At 44.8% G+C, this 20546-nt stretch overlaps 1 protein-coding gene across 3 annotated transcripts in view; it reads right to left on the reverse strand.

Moving 5' to 3' along the window:
• The window catches only part of zbtb46 (zinc finger and BTB domain containing 46), a 64582-nt gene extending 46511 nt beyond the window's left edge, over window positions 1–18071 (reverse strand). For all 3 annotated transcript variants that reach the window (XM_076100924.1, XM_076100914.1, XM_076100906.1), the window contains exon 1: window positions 17870–18071. The gene's annotated coding sequence lies outside the window, so the exon portion shown is untranslated. The remainder of the gene's footprint in view (window positions 1–17869) is intronic.
• Window positions 18072–20546: the final 2475 nt, after the last annotated feature.

Below are 20546 nucleotides of genomic sequence, written 5' to 3' on the forward strand. Positions count from 1 at the left end.
ACACACACACTCGGTTATATTTATTTTAAATTAAGGGATTTCCAGTTGGTCAGGACAAATTATAATTTAGTGGCCGGCGTGCCGCTTGCAAAATTGCCACCCTAAGCTAATCACTCTACATTCAAATTGTGGCCCTCTGCTCAACGAATGTTACAGTTCTGCTCATTATTTGATAAAACGACTTTGGTTGGACGAGCATGTCAAACTGGAGCTCACAGAGCCCCTTGTGCTGGAGGTGAAATAATTAAATAAATCCCATTAATAAATAAAGAGAATAAAACAACTGACAACATCTAAAAAGAAGCGTTTGACTTGCAGACTGAATTTGGTTCTGCTAATACAAAAAATACCAAAGCATATGTGTATTTGTTTGCAAATGTATTTATTATTTTGTCTTTGCAGTTCTGCACTAATCCATCTTTATATTATAAGTGCCTATATATGAGTATTGTGAAAGTGGTAGCTCTAGTAAGAGACAACAGATACGTATCACCTGTAGTCTGTCTCATATCTACTGATGTTTTTGCTTATTTCAGCACATTTTTGTTTTTATGGACCGCAACCAGGTGGCATCCTCCGGTTCTGAAAAGAAAAGCGAAAGCTTCAAGTGTCTTAAAGCTGCATTCTCTCTAGTGTCCACCAGGGGGCGACTCCTCCGGTTGTATAGAAGTCTATGAGAAAATGACTCTACTTCTCTCTTGATTTATTACCTCAGTAAACATTGTAAACATGAGTTTATGGTCTCAATCTCTAGTTTCAAGAGCATTTAACTGATAAAGAGCCAGATATTTTTCTAAAGCGTTGGTAGAGACCAAAACGGAACTAAAAGAAGAGTGAATGCTGGACTTGCATCAGGTGGCCAAAAACATGACTCCAAATGAATGCTAATGGTGCGCCATATCTGCTGGACGTGTTAATAAGTATATATAATGATATATGTGAATGCTATATTTACAGATTGTTTGGCGGCCCGAGTGGCCAAAACTCATTTAATTGGGGTTTGAATTGAGGTTTTAACAGTGTGGGGGGGAAAAAACAAACCAAAATATACATTTTAGGGTACATTTTGTCAGTTGACTGGTCTGTATAGTACTGTTTAACTCGTCTAAGCATGGCGCTGCAATAAATCTCCGATCTTTCTGTATACCGACACATTATCGCTTCACATCATCTCTGCTTTAAAAGGATCGTCTACCAGCGGTGAATTCCCTCCTGTTCACATCTCTACTTTTATCTCGGCTCTGTCGTTTAAAATCAGCAGGAAGGACGCAGTAAAAACTGGCCGGAGATTGAAAAAGTGAATGAATGTGAAGAGGAAGGAGGGGGGATATCAAGTCAGGATTCGGCAGCCAAGAGTTGGCATTTATGTTGTCAACCACCCCAGCCTCATGCTTCTGCTACAACATTTCATCAGTTAAACTAAAGAAGCAACATGTTTCTAGTAGCGACTTGTACCATAACACCACATCATAGCAGGCAGTTTCTGTGGGAAAGGCAAACAGGTTGGCGGGTCTGCACTAAATGAATTATGTATTATGTAAAGCTTTGGAAACATAGTGAAATAAACGATGTTAGCCTCAAGAAAAAGATTAAGAGAATCTCCGACGTTAAATGCTAATATCTATGAAAAATGAAAGAGGTACGGGGAGATAGAATTAGTTTGCTTGCAAGACATTTTCCCATATAATGAGAGAAAAATACTGGGGGGAAGATGACAGCATGCAGAATTAAAATGATACTTGGCTGGACAATGGCGGCACTGTTCTTCGAAAAAGATGAGTATGATGGAGCACAGACATTACTGTACCTCCCACAGTAAGATCTTCAAGTTCTACTACTTTAAGAAAATAAGAAAGTTGTATTAGACTTAGAAAGTTTACTGCTTTTATTTTCTTTAATCCTGAATGTGTGATAAATGTTACGGGTGTAAAACAAAACGTGCGACTGTAAGGCCCATGAAAGGTCTCTGTGAACACGGGATAAGCTGGAGCAAAGTGAAAGAGGAAAAAGGGGGAAATAAAACATACAAAGGTGGAAAACAGATTGAAAAAAAAGAGAGATAGATGGCAAGGCTGGAAAGATATAAAAAGGGGGAGACAGGAAGAGAGGGGAGAGTGACTCAGGCAACCAATATTTTTTAAACAGCTTTGCTTCCACTCAACTGGGCATCGAGGCCATTATCCCGGGGTTAATCCCCAATCCGACGGAGCTGGCAGCCTTCCGGGACAAGCCGGGGTGGCAGCCCATCAACAAGGCAGGCACGGACAGAAATAATACACACACACACACTCACACACATGCATGTGTGCCACGAAGCCAGACACAGGCAGGCATGCAAGCTGCAATTAGAAAAAGTAACACATCGAAGCTATTACCTGTGAATGTCTGGTTCTTAGCCTCTTTTATTTTATTTTATTTTGGAAGTAAACTGTTCGTTTGACATTTTCTCTTCTTTACGCCTCACTGCACTTGTTCCTGTCTTCAGTATTCCTTGTTTTGTTTATCCCACAACCTCCATCTGTCCACCAGCTCTGATCACGCCACATTGTGCGTCTCTACCTCGCTCTCCCTTTCTCCGTCCACTCTTTGTTTCTTTGGCCGGCATCCAAGGAGTCAAGGTGGAGGAAGAGATTGACTCAAAGAAGTATAGTCATGTGGAGTGGGACCAAAGAGGATCCAGAAAGCTTAGGGAGACTTAGCGCTACTTCCTTCATCCCTTGCTCGCTCCCCCCTCGGTCCCCTCTTTCACGCACCGCCCGAAAACAATACCTGAACTCTCCGCGTCCACAGTGCACACCTGAAGACCTCCCTGCTGCTCACCGTGCTGTTTGCGCATTTTCACATTCAGTGTACCAGCCAAAAGATCGGCCTCTATAAGCCTCCCGTCCGACTTATGACACTTAATTTGTACAATCCAGTGGCTCCGAGCCTTCTGACACCTGGTCCTCTCACCTTCTACACAGGTGTTGAGCCTATAGGGATCTAATGGAAATCCACGCAGAGCGAGGATGGACTGAGATCATCCCTGAGTGATAAGAAAAGAGGTGTGACTCTAAGACGTTGATGGTGATGTCCTTTAGCCTGACCACTAATGGCAGGAGTGTCCACTTCACCTCAAGTTCCTCCAATGACCCACACAGAAGAGAAAACGTGATGAATTGCCCTTGAAGGTGCCTTTCCAGTGGAGAAAACATGACAAATGCCCTATTGGATATACTTCCAGTGCAGAAAACATGATGAATTGCCCTATGGGGTATCCTTCCGGGGGGGAGAACTAGATGCAGTGCCCTATTGGGTGTCCTTAAATGGAGAAAACGAGATGCAGGGCCATACAGGCTGCCCTACATGCTAGAAAACGGCGCTGTTGCCCTTTGTATTTTTTTGCCACTGTTCAGTAAAAGTATTTGACATATCAAGAGCTTCAAAAAGAGTGTCATATCACCATATCTCCCTGTCTCTGTTTGTCTTTTTGTACCCGTGTCTTCCTCCTCTACACATGTGTGCCTGTATGTGTGTGTGTGTGTGGTTTCTGGGCTATCTTTCTCTCTAGGCCCCTAAGCCCGCTATGTCTCCCGTGGTAACTCCCTGACTGACGACCCGGGGCTTAGCCTAAATTCTCTCTCTATTAAAAGCTGTGAAATGCAAATAATGAAACATCTCATTACCACTGTCGGAGAACCCAAGATGAAAAGAGGGGGGAGAGCTGAAGGGAGGAGCGGACGAGGAGGGCTGTAAGAAAAAAAAGGAAGCGGCAGGGAGGGAGAGACGAGAGTGACAGCCGGAAATAAAGGAGTGGAACAAGAGGAGGAAAGGATGGGAGAAGAGAAAAGGGAGGGAGAAAGGATGGGGGGCACGGGAACAGATAGCCAGACAGTGAGTCTTTTGTTTGATTTGTGTTGCCGTTAACATGGAGGGTAGCCAGGATGGGCCACCTATGCAAACAGGGGTGGAGCACCGATGAGTTTGGAGGTGTCATTCAAATGTCAAACTGTCTCCAGCTTATCTACTCCAGACTCAAGTTTAGTGTGAAAACAGCTGCGGTGCAATCACAAGTAATGTACAGGTATACGTGCAAAAGGAATATGTGGTAAGTGTGTGAATGTGTGTGTGTGTGTGTGTGTGTGTTGATTGATAATGTTATTATGCCCCAAGAGAATTATTAGTTAGTTTTACTTTTTTATCTTCACACCTTCTATCATTAATCAAACCAGCTGAGCAAAGATTGCATGACTGTACTGTCCCATAAATTACTACGGTGTAAATAAAAAATGTGAAGACAGGAAAAGGGCCTCTTCTTTGTAAAAACGTATCTGTGTGGGGCAGGGAAGTGAAATCACCGACAAGAAGTGTCTGTATTTGGTTTTGCAGGTGGGAGGAGATTGGCGGTAATGGTAATGTTGGTGGTGGTGGTGGTGGATCGCATGTGACAATCTCCAGGTTTCAACACTGCAGCAGTCTGGAGACTCATCTGCTGATATCATGAGGGAATTCATGGGAGGTGGAGTTTCTAAGGTGTGACATTGTCTAATAGCGAGATTAGTGCATGACTTCTGGGAATTTTGTGTGTTGGGTGTTTTTTTTCTGGTCACGGATGCATCATAGCACAATTACATTTTTGCTACAAATGTCCACTTTTACTCAACGGTGGAAACCACATTTTGGGCTAAAATTCTAAGATCCATAGGCTGAATATTAAATACAGAAGATTGTATTTGATGCAGAGTCCTATCAGGTAATAAACATGAGCGATCGCACAAACACCTGGGCTGCAAAGAAAAATGAGTTTTATCGTACTTGTTTGGAAAATGAAGAAAAGCGTTGTGGACACCAGGACGTTGTTGAACGTCTCGTCTCAAAACAATGAGCGTTATTAAAAAGCTGCTGCATCAGCCCTCCTGACCCTTCTGGGAAGGTTTTTCCACAAAATGTCAGAACTCGGCTGCAGGGATGTCGGCTCGCAGTCGGTGTTCCAGTTCATCCCAAAGGTGTTCGATGGAGGCCTGAGTGTGAGGGCCGGTGTTGGTAAAAAGAAGAATAAAAACATGTCTTTGTCGTGTTGAAACAGGAATGGGCCCTTCTGAAAGTAGTTGCTGCAAGATTGGAAGCTTGGTATTGTCTGAAATGTCAAAGTAGGCTGAAGATTAAGCTACCTCACTAATACAAACCCCAGACCTGAGGTACGGCTGAATTTAGATGGGGCTGTCCACATACTTTTGGCATCTGTTATTTTTCAGCGCAATTATGAAAAAAAGTGTTTTCTTATGTGTATAATCACCTGAAAATAGTGTTTGGATTTGTGTTTTCGTTAGGGTTGTCCTAGACTAAAGAAATACTTGGTCGATAATATAAATAAACAACTAATGGACAAAAGAAATGTTAGTCGATAAAGACGACTAGACGTCTAAGAGGGGGCAGCCATAGTTCTTGTTGCTTTAGAATGAGCCGTTGATATCTACATACAGAGCGAGCCCTTTATACGGGGTGTTCTCGTGATTGACAGGTCTCTACCAGAGACGTATACGTTGTCTCTACGTCACTCCTCCACAGTCCAAATATGGTCACTTCTGTTCGTCGGTTGCAAAAAAATACCACATGGTGGCTGCCGTAATCCAAGATGGCGACGGCGAAATCGCAGAACTCGAGGTTTCAAAACGTCAGTCCAAAAACCAATTAGTGACGTCACGATGACTACGTCCACTTCTTATATTCAGTCTACGATAAGACCGCTAGATGTCACATCCTTCACACTGCACCTTTTAACACACAACCTGGACGAGCAACAACAAAAGAATCAAAAGCACGACTCAGCTAGACACGACTGTACATGTGAAAAAGTGAACATGTGGCACACAATAAAACCTGCAGGGATACGCGTCTGAAATGTCTGTGGACTAAAAAGCTAATTGTTGTTTGTTAAAATGTGTGGTTTCTGAATGTGCAAGTGAATGACTGAATGATGGTGACTCACTGCTGCTGGTGGCCAGTTGCTATCTGGTGCCGAGGCGGGTGTCCAGAGAAAGTGTGTGTGTGTGTGTGTGTGTGTGTGTGTGTGTGTGTGTGTGTGTGCGAGTAACTTGGTGTGACTGTCGCTCTGTCAGACGGCAAACAGAGGCATCTCTCTCAAATCCGCACTGGGCCGCAGCTTACAATGAGCTCACGCAAAGAGGGGAGCAAAAAAGCCGCGGCTTAAGTATGTACTCGCAAGGACAACAGGCACACCCTCCAACCCCCCCCCCCCCCCAAAGCAAATATTAAGAGAGACTTCACTCCCAGCTAATCTAATTCACAAACACTCCAGAGCGCGCACAAACAAGGAAAAACACATTATTTAACTGTATTAACTTAGCCCTCGATGTGCAACGTTCACTTATAACTTGCCACCGCTCCACGCGTTGTACAACCGAGCACCACCGTGATTTACATATAGATAGAGAAGTGTTCATGAAAAAAAACACATTTGTGTATAATAGCCCCAGGCAGCGTTGTCACTCATCAAGCTGATCAAAACAAAAGCAGCAACCATACAACACTGATGAATCTCCGAGCGCTTTTGCGAATCCGTCCTTCAACGGTAGGAAAAAGAGGAGGTGAGATAAAGGGAGAGAAATCAAGGGGAGAGGAGCATCTAAATATAGAGAGACTCGCGTTTTTTGGAGTCAGAAAAGAGACAGTGAAGGGTAAGAAATAGGGAGGGAGGGAGGGAGGGGGGGATGCAAGAAGGAGAAGCAAAGAGATGTGGGGGACAAATAAAGCAATGGAAGAAAAGTCGTGCTGAGGCAGCACGAGAAGACAGAACAGGCTGGAGATCGATGGGCTGCAGAGCCTCGGTGGGCTTCTCATCTACTGCAGCGTTGTTTAGTGGACTTCTGGAGAAGTGGACACGGAGGGACACTTCATTTCGTCCAGCCAGACTCCAGAGTTCAATACGCCGCCAACAGACGTTCATCAATACGCGGCGTCGATACCGAGGTTCAGCGAATCCTCTCAACAGTTTCAACCCCAGTAAATTCTAACGGTGATCAGCGAAGACGCAAAAATCGCTGAAGTTCTTTGTCTTCCTTGTTTCGGTGCTGTGCCGTAATTGGCTGTTCAAGGGAGGAAGCAAAGCCACTGAGAGTAAAAACAACAGCACAACAACAAACAGCAGATTTCAAGTGAAGTTTGAAGTGTAATTGCTTAAAACAAGCAACTTCTTTTTCTGGACTCTGGCTCGAGGGCCCACCACGTCCGCTGTGATTGACGAAGAGCGACCAGACAAAGATGCTTCACCTGGATTCCTCACTCCTCTCCTGTCCCCTCCTCTTCTGTCATCCTCCCTATCTGTCTTGTCTTTTCAATCGGAGCGTGTTTACCCCGATGCAGTTTGACGTTTGACTGTCACCTGTTGACTCACATGAACAGCTGCGATGGCTCGCGGGCTTTTGGGACTATTGCTTCTTCTTCTCTTTTCTTTCCCCCCCCCCCCCCCCCCTGACGGAAAGAACGTCAAATTCACGTCGAGAAGAAGTGCCACAGCCAGACATACAGTAAGAGACACAAAGAAGGAGAGAGAGAGAGACAATAGGTCCCACTGTGTAAACTCCCATGATCTCGCTCACCGAGGACAACACCCGCCTTGGAAACATCATTTTTTTTGAAGAAGTCACACATTCCCACATTGTGAGGCAGCGCCAGTATCAGGTGTCCATCCAAACCACCCAACCACCTGCAATCAGCCGCCACCCCCCTTTCGTGACACACCAGCGCACACACCAAAAACAACAGGAGGGTGGTTTAGGGGGGAGGGATAAAGAGACGGGAGGGAGGGGTGCGGGGGTGAGAAAGAGAGAGAGAGAGAGCCAAGCAGAGAGAAAGGCAGACACAATGACAGCGGGTGAAAAGAGGAAGAGAGGAGGGGGGGAAAATGCATCGCATTCAAAGAGCAAGAAGAGAACAAAAACACAGCAACAATAACAGCCCCGTGTGTGTGTGTGTGTGTGTGTGTGTGTGTGTGTGTGTGCGTGTGTGCGTGTGTGTGTGAGTGAATGCAACATTGGAAGAGGGCCGTTGGGGGAGTTTGCCCCTGGCCACTAAAAAGGGGATGTGAACCTACGCACTTCTGTTCTGCTGTTCACATTTGGATGGGCTTCAGCGCTCTCCTTCATAAAGGGAACTAAACCGACGCAGGAGAGCTCATAAAGAGTCCGGCAACAGTGACAGAGCTCCGCTTTCATCGCCGATTTTATAAAGTTCACGTAGTAAATACACCACGGAGGAGTGTTGTTTTAGTGCCGGAAAAGCCTTTATGAATCAAAATAACCCAACTTCCCCTTTGAGACGTCACATTCCAACCCTGAAGCAAGAAGTTGCTCTAACTTGTCTGTTGTTGCTATCTGTTGCATTAAAGTGTGATGAAGATTAAAGTTTCACACCTGGTTGATTTAGAATTTCTACTTGAGTGGAAACAAATGAATTCCGCTTCAAGTCTTTTTTGTTGATACACGAGCATCAAGATTTCATGCTTCAGACGGAGCTTGATCACATTGTTTGTGTCAGTAAGGAGGCGTTTAAACACCGCCGTTTTTTGGCGCCCTCAAATCCGTTGTTGTCAATGTAGACAAGCGCCTATAACGTGCACCGCATGTCACGTGACAACGCATCCTCATACAACAGTTCATATGATATCCTGAGAAAGGGTACTGAAGAAAATCCATCTTAGTTTTTGACTTTGTTTGGTTTAGTCAGTGAGGCTTAAAGCTAAATAACCACAACTTCCTCACCCTCGTCATCGCCGCGCATCGCAGGTTTTGGTTGCCTTGTAATGAAGAATGATGCCTCGGACACCCAGTGTGTAATACTGTAAATACATGAACACTGTGAAGCTTTCATCAGCGGGCCACAGGCTGGGTCACCGTTGTGTTACCTCCTTCGTGACTTGACAGACATTTATTTAAATCAAAGTCTTTGACTTTGCCCCATGAAGGGGATGTATAAATATGCGAGGGTCAGGGGGGAAGGATAAAAATGAGAAAGAGAACAGGGAGAGGGTAAAAATGAGAAAGAGAACAGGGAGAGGGTAAAAATGAGAAAGGGAGTAGAGGAAGGGTAAAAATGAGAAATGGAGTAGGGGAGGCCACAGGAGGCACCTGGCCCACTTACAGCGGAGGAGGAGGAGAGGTGGGAGATTAACGAGGGGGAGGGAAAAAGGAAGAAGGAGAAAGTGGATGAGGGAGGAAACGCAGGGAGAGGAGGAGGAGGAGGAGGAGGAGGAGGAAGAGGAGAAAGCGAGGGAAGTGCAGATGGGATGGAGCAGGTGGGAGGGGAGAGGTGGAGGAATGGGAAAAGGTGAGGAGTAAAAAAAAGGATGTGAGATGAGGAGGCAAGGAACAAAAAATAACAGAAGAAATAATGGGAAGGGGGAGGAGGGCAGAGGGGGCGGTGAGAGCAGGAGAGAGAAGAGGAGGAGGAGGAGGAGGGGGCTGGAGAAGAAGAAGAAGAAGAAGAGGTGGCCTTGTGAGGCTGAGAATGGAGGTGGTGTGTGTGTGTGTGTGTGTGTGTGTGTGTGTGTGTGTGTGTGTGTGTGTGTGTGTGTGTGTGTGTGTGTGTGTGTGTGTGTGTGTGTGTGTGTGTGTGTGTGTGTGTGTGTGTGTGTGTGTGTGTGTATGTGTGTGTGCGCGGGATGAATGTGTGTGGGTGTCTAAAATCATGACGAAAAAAAAAACTAACACCTCACCCAAAGTATGAATAAGCGACCACAATAGGCCAACGTAGGTTCGATCTCTTCTACCGGCACGTCGCAACAGCCTGCCTCTACCACTAATATCCCACTAATACCACCCACAGTCCTCGCTCCACCTCACATCAATGAATATTTCATGTCCTGATGGCACTTTTAAAGCAAAAAAACTAATTAGCAAATCCAAGTTGATCTGGCATTAGTCATATCAGGCCAATTAAAAGCCCCAGTCCTACTGTACATGTTAATGGCAGCGAAGTGGAATAATTGTATGTTGAGCAGGGGAGAGAATGTTAAACAGGCCTTGTTAGCAGCACTTTAGCACTCTAGCCAGAGTCCATGGCTGGATTACAAAACTCTACAAAGAAGGATAATGTTCGTCAGAGACACACACACACGCACACACACACACACACACACGTTTCAAAGCGACAAACTCTATCCATTAATTAGAGAGTCGCCATCAATTCCATGGGGTCAGGTCTGATACTTATAGCTAAAGAAGAGAAATATTTGCAGGGAAAATTATGGTTTTATGCTTCAGTAATAATTCTTCATTCAGAGGATAGATAAGAACATTTCACCAAACTACGAAGAACACTTCACACACTTCACACTCAATACCCTCCGATGTACTTGTGTGTGTGTGTGAATAAACAGCAGTTTGTATCTTTTCCGGACGCACTGAACTGTGATTACCTCCTTGCCGGTTGGAGACGTGTGACCAAGCGATGCATTTGTGAGAATCATAAAGTCTGAACTAAAGTGGAATCTTATACTTACACGTACATGTTGAATCGTTATTGACGATATACAGAGCTGTCCGTCATTGTCTGTTATGAACGTCACCGCATTGCATTGTGGGGTATTTATGTCGGCATAGAGTCCAGCGTTTGCATATTGTAAGTTTTAACTGGAAATTGGGTTTTTTTATGACCACATTTTACATTTTTTACCTTTTAAGTGAAGTAAATATTGTGTTGACATTTTGACATTTACATTCAAATCACAGTGAATGAAATACAAAAGTAAATGGTGTGAATAAGACAGAAGAAAGATATTAAATGTATACTCAGGAGTAAAAGGACATTGTGACCACTTCAAATAAAATATAATCGCAGTTCATTACAAATCATATTTAACCTCCGTTTAAACCTCCTAAGCTCCTGATTTCAACTGAACCAACTCTTTATATTTGTTACATTTTGTTTGTTTGTTTTTGTCACTGGAAACAGTATACTATTATTGTACTATTAGCGTACTATTACTAAACGGACAAACAAACAAATCTCACATGCTGTTGTAGAACTAAATTGCGCGTTAGTGTGGAATTCGGGCGCAACCTGTACGTTTGAACAGCGTGACTCGAGACCCTTTATGTGTCCAACGCCATTAATTACATCTACGCTTCTATTGGTCAGGGGTTCTCTTTAACAAGCAGATATCAGAACTCCAAATAAATATTCCATAAAGTGCCCTTAACGTCAGTCAACTTTCCCTAAAATGTTGGTACTAATTCTGCTTTCCAGTGTTCTGTGCATCACCTCCCAGAAATGTCTTAATACCGGACATTCCTAAACTGAATATATAATCCAGTGATTGTCATCCTGACTCCTCCTCTGTGTTAATATCAAACAGGGATCCAAACATTGGCCGAGGCTCACGGGTCACATGTTAAGACAAAAAGAGATGGTTCCGTTCCCGCGCGGTCAGCAGCCGTGGAGGCTGAGGTTGTGGAGACAGCGCTCGTGGTGTTCTAGCAGAGAAAGGTGTTGGTTTGTATTTGAGTCTCTCCAACCTTCCCTCTGTGTGTTTTCTTAACCGACAGTTTAGATTGAGACAGACAGCGCTGACACACACTGACTAAACTGTGGCGCACGAAGAAAAAAAAAGAGAAAGCTGCAGAATAACAAGGGCTAGAACTCTTTTGGAGTGGATGTCTGTTTCATCACCCTCCTCCTCCTCCTCTTCCTCCCTCCTTCTCCCCCATTCTCTCTCCTCTTTTTCCTTCCACTCCCGTCTCCCCTCTCTCACCTGAGCTTTGATATGGAAATCTCTCACCAACCGCAGCCCCGAGGCTAGTTGACTGTTTCTAAAGATGTATTTGCTCAAAGCCGCTCAATTTCTCATCAAATGCTCACACTGTGTGTATGAAAGACTTTCGCTGGGAAAATAACAACTAACAACCGCGTGCTTATAGAAGGCTTTCAGCGCTCCGCAAAAAAAAAAAGCGGACTTCAACAAAGACCCTTTTCACGAAACCTTCGAGTTCTTCATAGCTGATATGAATTTGTTTAAAAAGATGGTGATCTTTCTGCAGAGAGGAGAGCCGAGGTCGCTAACTATCTTCAATAGAGACACTTGGAGTGTGTGTTCCTCCCCACGAAGGTTGATTATACCGCATTAAGGATGTCAGTGTCGACCGGAAACCATTGAAGATTTAGCACTAAGTTAGAAAGTCTGTTTGGGAGGACGAAATATTTATTTTATTTATTTATTTTCTGGTGAAAGTAACGCAAATCGTGCCACTAAAAAGAATCAGTCCAGAGCTGTGACGATGAATCAATTAGTTGTTAACTGTTGAAATTAATCGCCGACTGTTTTGATAGTCGATTAATCGGTTTGAGTAACTTTTTAATAAAGGAATCTCTGATTCCAGCTTCTCAAATGTGAATATTTCCTCTGTGACAGTAAAGTCAACGAGACATTTGTGGACGTCATCTCGGGCTTTGGGAAACACCGAGTTTTCCAAACGACTAATCGATCAATCGAGAAAATAATCAACAGATTTATGCCAAATTGTTTCGGAAGCAAAGGTCATAATTCTCGGATTCCAGCTTCTTAAATGTGAGTATTTCTTGGTTTCTTCACTCCTCTCTGACTGTAAAGTGAATATCTTTGAGTTGTGGATAAAACAAGATATTTGAGGACGTCATCGTCATCTTGGGCTTTGGGAAAATGTTTTACCATTTTTCAGGCATTTTACAGACCAAACGACCAATCGATTAATCCATAAAATAATCGACAAATTAATCAACAGTAAAAAGAATCGTTAGTCGCGGCTGTAAATCTGTCCCACGTCAGCTCATTACCAGAGAGGAGCGACGTCAGCGGTTGATTAAAAAGACGCTCTCGTGTGAACGCAGATCAATGTGATCGTTCAAAGGGTTCATCAACAGGGAGAAAACATAAACCAGTTTTTTGTTTCAGGTTTCAGTCAGAACATCCTACAAACCGAAGGGGAGTCGTAGTTTGGAGTAAATTTAAAATGTGACTGAAACCTTTAATATATAAAGGAGGCTAACTGCTCTATACAAGAAACATCAGCACAGATCAGAAAGCTGAAGATACAAGAAAATAGATCGAATTTAAATACCTTTCTTTGTTTCTAGAAACCGAATCTAAATGCATCAATTAACGTGAAACAAACCGCTGTCATCACTTCACTTGTTGGATTATTTGTTTTGACAGCATGCGAGTTCAAACGTACCGTGAATAAAACCAACAATTAGGAGTTCACAGAACCCGGAGAGGGACTTGACTTTGGACATCGACGCGATCGTCGACTAAAGTTAGAAAACGTTCAGAACAATAAATCGTGATAAGAACCGTGTGACGGTTGGACAGAGACGATCTACTTTGCATTCCCTCAAATCAAAGAAAAAACACACCCTGGTGACAGCACACGAAACCCAAATCCCTCATCTGTTTCCTCGGGAATGTGTGATCCAAAAAAAAGGTGTTTTGCAATATCAACAACTCCTCGGAAGAAATATTCTGACATCTTGCCATTTTCACTGCACAAAACCCCTCCTTTGCACTTATTTTTAGTGACAAACAAATTATAATTTGGCTTTTCAATTCTCGCTGGTAGATTATAAAAAACAAATAAAAAAATGAAGAGCCAAAGCGGCAAATTACCTTCAAATTAAAAGAATTCAGGGACAAAAGAACAAAAGGAAAGAACAAGAGAGCTCATTGCGTTCATTGACATCCTCTCCAGCGTGCAGGTACACACACACACACTCACACACACACACAATCACACACACACACACTCACACACGCACACACTCACACACACACACAATCACACACACACACACACACACTCACACACACACACAATCACACAACTATGAAATATTAACACCTATGTGAAAAGACAAGTGGGGTGGTTGGAGACTATTTTTGTGTGTGTGCTTTGAGGGGGGTATGGCCTAATCTCACCTGTTATCTCTGCTGTGTGTGTGTGTGTGGGTGTGTGTGGGTGGGGGGGGGGGGGTTAGCATGTCAGATAGGTGGATGGGAAAAGACAGCTGTTACACACACACACACACACACATCCCCCACAGCATCCGTGTAACCCCACGGGGATTAGGAACACCTGTATTCAGCGCTGCACAATGAGCTGTAGATGCGGTTAAGCTAAAAAGCCTTGGGAGTTATTAGGGGATGGGGGGGATGGAGCTGGTTTGGTTTTAGGGGAGGGGGGTGAGGGGGTTAATGTTTGCCAAAACCTGCCTCGACGCCAAATCAGACGTGAGAATGATGATGTTCACGGCGTTGACGAAGGGAAGACAGAGTTGTCGGAGAACTCCAGAGAGACGGTGGCACGACGTGTATGATGTAAACGGTTCACTTTGCAGCGTGTTAGCCAAACAGGTCCTCCTACTAACAAGTGTGCTCCGATGTGGGTGGTGGTGGGGGGGGGGGGGATGAAAAAGCTGGCAGAGAGAGATGGAGACAGAGGGATGAATGGAGTACAAGGTTGCTGACGGGGAACAAATTAGTCTTTACGGAGCATTTGCCCTCTTTTCTCTATTTCATAGGGAACACACGATGGGATAAACTTACAGTGCAGTTTACTGTCTACATGAACACCTATTCTCTCGTGGGGGGGGGGGGGTTCTTGTAGCTGATCCTGCTTACCACACAGTTCAGCCTGCATAGGAGGACTAAGCACCACCTACATACCAGCAGGCTAACAGAGCGGTGTGTGGCGACACATTCAAGATCGGACACTTTTTCAAGGTCTCAGTCTCGGACACGGACCGCGGTTTGTTTACTCCGTGTCGTCAAAAAGGATTTTATTTCACGTCATTAACCGACCGTGCGTCGTCTCATTTGCTTGTTAACGTCACTGCTGTGTTTGCTCAGAGAAAACAGAGGAACATTCCCACAATAAGATCCACCTCTGCAACGCCTTTGGGATATTTTATCAAGACATTTCTCGTGTCACGCTCATAAAAACATATATATCGCGATAAATATATATATTGGAATGTGGATCTTTCAGATCAATTTGAGGAGTGACTCTGGTTTGCATGTTGTGGGACTCGTGCTGGTCCTGGTCTCGACTTGGTGTCAACCCTTCAAAGTCTTGGTCTCGTCTCGGTCTGAATGCTTGGTCTCTCCGTTTAGACGCTCTTAACTGCGACACTATTGCAAGCAAATAACAGCCGAAGACACAAGTGTCCACGAGCTTCAATCCCGACTCTCCCCCGTCTCACTTTCTCACCCTCTCTTCACACCCTCGCCGTTTCCCACTAAACCTCCAAACTCTGGATAATATTCAGTGTAAGAAAACTCCACCACCTTCAACAAAACACCACCTTCGCCTTTAAACCCAGAACAAAAAAAAAGCAAAAGATACATTGAACTTCTGTTGTTTAATCAACTTTAAAATAAAAAAGGTCCATTCATGAGATATAACACAAGTTGGAGAGCGCTCCAAATCCTCCTTTGCAATCCCACGAGCACACGAGCAGCTAATATTTTTTCCATCTTTCGGGCAGATCTCGCCTACACGCCTCCTCCACTCGTCCTCGTAGCTGCTGTCTTGGTCTGTATTACATTTTCCCCCCGTGGAACACACAGATGGAGAAGGTGCACACACACACAAAAACACATATATATGCACACACTTGACGTCCACTGCTCTTGTATTACTACCCAGCTCTACCTCGGGGGGGGGGGGGCAACCTCAGTGGTGCAGCATGGGGGGGGAGCAAACCCACCCACCCACACACACACACACACACACACACACACACACACTCACATACACAAAGCATTCTGGGAGATAGTCCAGGCCAGGATGTGCGGCGAGGTGTGGCTACGCCTTTATAGTTGAGGATTGTCAGCATTAAAAAACTGATGTCTGCTGCTCGTGAGGTACAAAATGTGCACAGATGGACGCGCACGCAAACACACACACACACACACACACACACACACACACACACACACACACGCACACACAAGCCACAGTAATTGAATTAAAAGACGATGAGGGGTTTATCATATCAAGCGCCAGATCTTTAGCAAGTTGGAAGGACAAAACAAGCAGACAAATCCAGCGAGGCCTAAGACAATTTGGAAAAATGGCTAGATGGTCTCTTAATCCCAAAGATCCACTGAAACTCAAATACAGAAACACACACTGTTTCTGACACCCAAACTGAGAGAGAGAGAGAGAGAGAGAGAGAGAGACTACGGTCCTCAACAATAAGCCTCTGCATCATGTAAAAAAACATTCACATTATCAAAAAAGTTTGCAACCCCCCCCGCCCCCCCCCAACCTCCCAGTGTGCATAGATGATGATGATGAAGAGGATGATGAGGACAACATGAGATCTGTCACTTTTGTTTGGGGACTGCCTAGCTGCAGGCTGGAGGTGTCTTGCACGTGCAGAATGCGTGAATAAAGTGGGGGTTGTTGCCCCCCCCCCCCCCCCCCCCCCCCTCACTCTCTCACGCGGTAGAAAATGGAGGAAGACAGAACTGACCGGTTTGAGAGGGGCAGACAGCAGAGGAGACAAACGAGAGAGAGTGGTGGTGGGGGGGGGGGGGGGGCTCTCAGCTTCAGCTGCCAATAAACAAGACAAAAAATAATTAAGGGGGATGAAAACAAAAAAATACCCGAGAACATCCTCCCCCCTTACTCCTCCTCCTCCTCCTTGTCTTGCCTGGTACTCTAGGTTTGGGTGTTGACGCAGCAGAATTTTCCAGCTGGAGAAATCCCCCCCCCCCCCCCACCCCCCCCTTTTTTTTTTTGGTGGAGGTTAATCGAGGGGAGACGGAGGGAGGGTTTAAACCCTCTCGTCTTCGAGCAGCTCCGAGCGCTTTCATTTTGAAATCCCCCTCCAGGCGGCTGCACGGAGGAGCATCACCCTTCATTGTGTGTGGCACGATATCTGTGCATGATCACCACCCCCCTCCCCTCGCACACACACATGCGCACACACCACACACCACGCGCACACGCGCGCGCGCTGTCGACGTAGGAGACAAAACTTTGCAAATTTCACCGCTGGTTTCATCAAACTCGGATCAGCTGGGATGAAACACGTTTGTGTCTGCCAATACACCCGAGCATTACGTGGGATCTTAAAAGTATCTGCAGGGTGTAATATAATAAATACATATATAATATACATAGATGTGTGCAGGTGGATGACATGCATTCAATGATATTCTGGATTTTCTTCCTGCGCGCTGATAAATAAAAAGTAGTTCCGTTTAAAACACCGTTCAGACACATTAGAAAGTAGATTTCTTTTCTTGTACATTGTAAAACTGTCCCTTTTAATCGGCTTCATCATGTGTAAAATGTGCAACGTGAGAATCCCCCCCCCCCCCCCCCCCCCCCCCCCCCTAGTCGGGCGACTGACAGCTTCTCCAAAAAAAAGCAAAATATCAACACGCGCAACAGACAGCTGGCTGTCACGTATGGAACAGGTAGGCGGACTTTTCAGACTGTCGCCGCTCACTCGGTCGTTCTGTTTTAGCTGACAGAACCAACGCTAACATGATGCCAACGGAATCAGAAACAATAATAAAAACAGACAGGCCTTCCGTACAGTATAGCTTCTCCCTCCACCAGACTATAACAGAGCCGCGACCGCGAGGAGTTGCATTGTACGTCTCCAGCCCCGACGCGCCCACCACCACCCAACCTGTCAGCTGTAGACAGCGATGCTCCGCGAGCAGAAAAAAAACTAATTGTTGACATGATGTTATAAAAGCACGGACGCGCTGCCGTCTCAATGGAAAATATAAAAAACCTCCAGACCTTGTTATAGATCGGCTCTGGCGGAAGAGAGAGAGAGGGGGGGGGGGGGGGGGGGTCTACGAGGAAGTCAGACATACCTGTTACCCCATGGGGTCTGGGCTTTGGACGCGGTGTCGGTCCTTCGGAGGTCCAATCTGGTGTGACAGCCTGAGAGAAAGAAAGGAAGGGAGGAGGAGGAGAGAGAGAGGGGGGAGGTTGTCCAAAGCTCTCTCTCTCTCTCTACTGTCCTTCCTCTCCTCTGGATGCTTCTCTCTAAGTGTTATTCCCCCCTTGTTTTCCCCCCTCCCCCGCTCTTCTTCCTCCACCAGCCCCCCTTTTTCTCTCTCTTTTCCTCCCCTGCTTTTCCCGCGTCTTGGTATCAGGAGCCTCCTCCTCCTCCTCCTCCTCCTGCTGCTCTGTGCATGTCTATGTCTCTCTCTCTCTCTTCCTCTCTCACTCTCCCCCGTGTCCCCGTATCTCCTCTCTCTCTCTCTCTCTCTCTCTCTGGGGCAGAGTCAGGAAATGAGACAACGTGAACGCACCGTGCGCGCGTCGTGTCCATCTGATCCAAGGCGAGTAATCACAATCCCTCGGGCGAACTGTCATTTAATACATGACGAATTATTATTATTAATAATATGTGTTATTATTATAATAATATTCAGTGTCATGATGTAAGGAGGGGGGGGTTGTCATGGGTCCATGTGTGGGGCTCCTGCTCGTGCGTCTGTTGCCATAGGGCTCAGTGAGGACCAAGGGGCTTACTGTATCTTACCCCCTCTTGTGGCACAGCCAAGAAAAACACCAGCCAGACACACACACACACACTCACACAAAAAGTCTGACATTTGTAGTTTGACACAGTTTGGCCGGAAAACACCTCGTAGAGCCATGTGATGTGCAGCATGCAGGACATTCTTTTGTCAGAAAGTCTGGGGTAATTCCACCACAGCCTGACCTCTCCCCTTCGCACATGATGGATTTTTTCTTTCTTGCACTTTGTTTGTTTTTTTTAAAGTTATGGGGAAATTGCTTGTGAATGGCAATAAAGAGAGAAATGTGGGAGGTAGTTTCCTAAACAGCTAGAAACAGTTCATGTGTTGCAATAAAAAGGCCGATACTTCCGGGTATTAGAGTGTATACCTGTTGGCCCAAATATTCAGAGGGTGGTAGTACTTCTGACCACCTTTACTCGTGTAAAAAAGTTACCAGCATGACAATGTGGAAAGTACTCTGATACGTAAATGTAAAAGTCCCTCAGACACATTTATATCAAAATGTGTTTTATATTTATCAGCAAAAATATACTGAAAGCATCAAAAGTAAAAGTACTCACTCTGCAGTAAAATGTCATTATTAGATTGTTGATACGGATTTATTTGATTCTTAAGCAGCATTTTACAGTTGCAGGCGGTCCAGGTGTGTCTAGTGTTAAATTGTTTACATACAGTTTGATAGTTTAGTTTTCGGTTCCTAAACGAGGGGTCCGTAATGTCAGAGGTCACAGGCTAGAAAGGTTTCATCTTTAACGGTGACGAGGTTTACATGCACCAAATATTCCACTTTTATTCCGAATATGACAATATTCTAAACTTGGTACGGGCCATGTAGACATCATATTCCTTTTTGTATATTACAAATGAGGTCTTATTCCGAATGGAGCATTTTCTGATTAAGACATGTGAGATATTGCCAGATAATATTTGGACGTGCATACAGGACACAAAATATGCGTCTCAATGGGACGTTTTGAAGTGCGTTGAGCAGAAGTTACACACAAACCAACTACCAACACTTTGCAGAGATGCGTACCCAAATGAGATAAGGCCCATATCTGTGGTCGGAAGAAGAAGCACACCTACTATTAAACGTTATGAAAGACTTGGATATCAACAGGTTTTTGGATTTGCACAAAATATCCCAACGCCGACCTTTTCAAGATGAATGAGTGATGGAGGGAGGCATGTGTTCACACCCGTTTCATCGGAGTGTGCACGGCTGCATGTAAACGGGGAATGTTAGTTCACTTTCATTCGCCCTGTAAACAACTTGCTCGGAATATTGTCTTGGAGCGCATACAAATGGAATATTTATATATATATATGAATCTAGTCACTGTTTTGTATTTTACAAGCTTGTCATATGTTTAAAAAAATAAAATAAATAGGAAAAGTAACTGCCGACTATAGCTGTTTGATAAATATAGTGGAGTAAAGAGCACAATCACTTCCACCTCAATGTAGCGGAGATAGAAAATAGCGTGAAATGGATATACTTTAGTAAAACACAAGTACTTCAAAATTGCACTGAAGTGCAGTACTCAGGCCAAAGTACTTAATTACTTCCCTCTGTTGGCTCTGCTTGTCAATAACTGTCAATACTGAGCTGAGGACAAGTAACTCCCAACGTAAAATGTGCCTATTTTTATCTTAGATGATGATCAAATTCTATTGGAAATGTTGATGAATTGTGTGTGTGTGTGTGTGTGTGTGTGTGTGTGTGTGTGTGTGTGTTGCTTACAGTCCACCATTTGTGTACCCAATGTCTGCAGTAATGAGGAACTGTGAAGGGAGGTCTTTTCTTAGGAAATAAGAAATATGTGCTTTGATGAGGAGTGGCTTGTAGGTTTGAGGAAGTGGGGAAAGTGTATGGGGGAAGAGAGCGGGTGCAACCAAAACATGTAGTTAGTGTGTGTGAGCGTGTGTGTGTGTGTGTGTGTGTGTGTGTGTGTGTGTGTGTGTGTGTGTGTGTGGAGAGAGTGATGCGTGTAATGAA

Source organism: Anarhichas minor, unplaced genomic scaffold, assembly GCF_050575085.1.
Source record: "Anarhichas minor isolate MPS153535 unplaced genomic scaffold, ASM5057508v1 ptg000003l, whole genome shotgun sequence".
NCBI lineage: Eukaryota > Metazoa > Chordata > Actinopteri > Perciformes > Anarhichadidae > Anarhichas > Anarhichas minor.